Here is a 1084-nt window from a genome sequence, read left to right as displayed (position 1 = left end):
ATCGGGAAAACGGGAGGCCGCTGGGCTGACCAGTTCGCGGAACACCTCCGAGACATCTGACTCGGCAATGACACCCCGATCTCGCACCATTTCCGAGCTACCGGTCACTCCTTGCAACTCATGTCTGTGTTCAGATTGTCCTTGCACAGGGGCCATCCGAACTCCCGTTTGCGCCGTGAACAGGGATTAATCTTCTCTCTTCGCTCCTTTGCGCCACGTGGGCTCAAAATCTCCTCCCCTTTTCATATAACCTCCTCCCTCTACTCTCTCCCTCTCACACATACTTCCTCCCACCCACCTCTCCTCTTTTGCTCCAACTCCTACTTCTCTTCACTCCTACTCTCCTTCTCTTTTCTCTTCACTCCTACACACCTTTTCCCTTCCCCTCTCCCCTCATCATCACCTCGCCCTCGTGACCCCACCCCACATAATCCAACCCCACCTTCCCTATCCATCCCATCTCATTCCCACCTCATCCCTTACATCCACTTCCACATACCCCCACCTCCACCCACACCCTCAGCCTACCCACATGCCCAGCCTCTACCCTTACCATCAGCCTAACCCATACCCCACCCTTGTTTCCCCACTCTCACCTCCCCCACATCCCAACACCATCACACCACACCACACACCACTACACCATACACCACCATACCACACAACACCACAACACAATCACATCACACCACCACGCACACACTAGCACTGACAACTTCCCAGCCCCACATCCGCACACCTACACATACACACACGCACACGTCAAGGTCATCGGCCCTCCTCTACACGCACATACATGCTCTTATACACACGCACGCGCACCTTAGGTTTGGGATCACCACAACTTTATTATCTCCCCTTCTTCTTAGCTCTTCTGTGTGACCCCTCTATCCGGCATTCGCCATGATAGATCGCTGGCCACTACACATTCTTTATTTTCTCTCCTGGTTTCTTTCTGTGTTCCTTTCTGTGGAAGAGCTTAGGCCCGAAACGTTAAAGACTTTTTCACCGAGCGTTGAACTAATACATCTGTTTGTTGTCTACACCACCTGTCTTCGTCTTTTGTTTTTTTGGGGGGAATTCT

The sequence above is a fragment of the Octopus bimaculoides genome, chromosome 1, assembly GCF_001194135.2.
Source record: "Octopus bimaculoides isolate UCB-OBI-ISO-001 chromosome 1, ASM119413v2, whole genome shotgun sequence".
Lineage (NCBI taxonomy): Eukaryota > Metazoa > Mollusca > Cephalopoda > Octopoda > Octopodidae > Octopus > Octopus bimaculoides.
Note: the sequence above shows the minus strand (reverse complement) of the source record.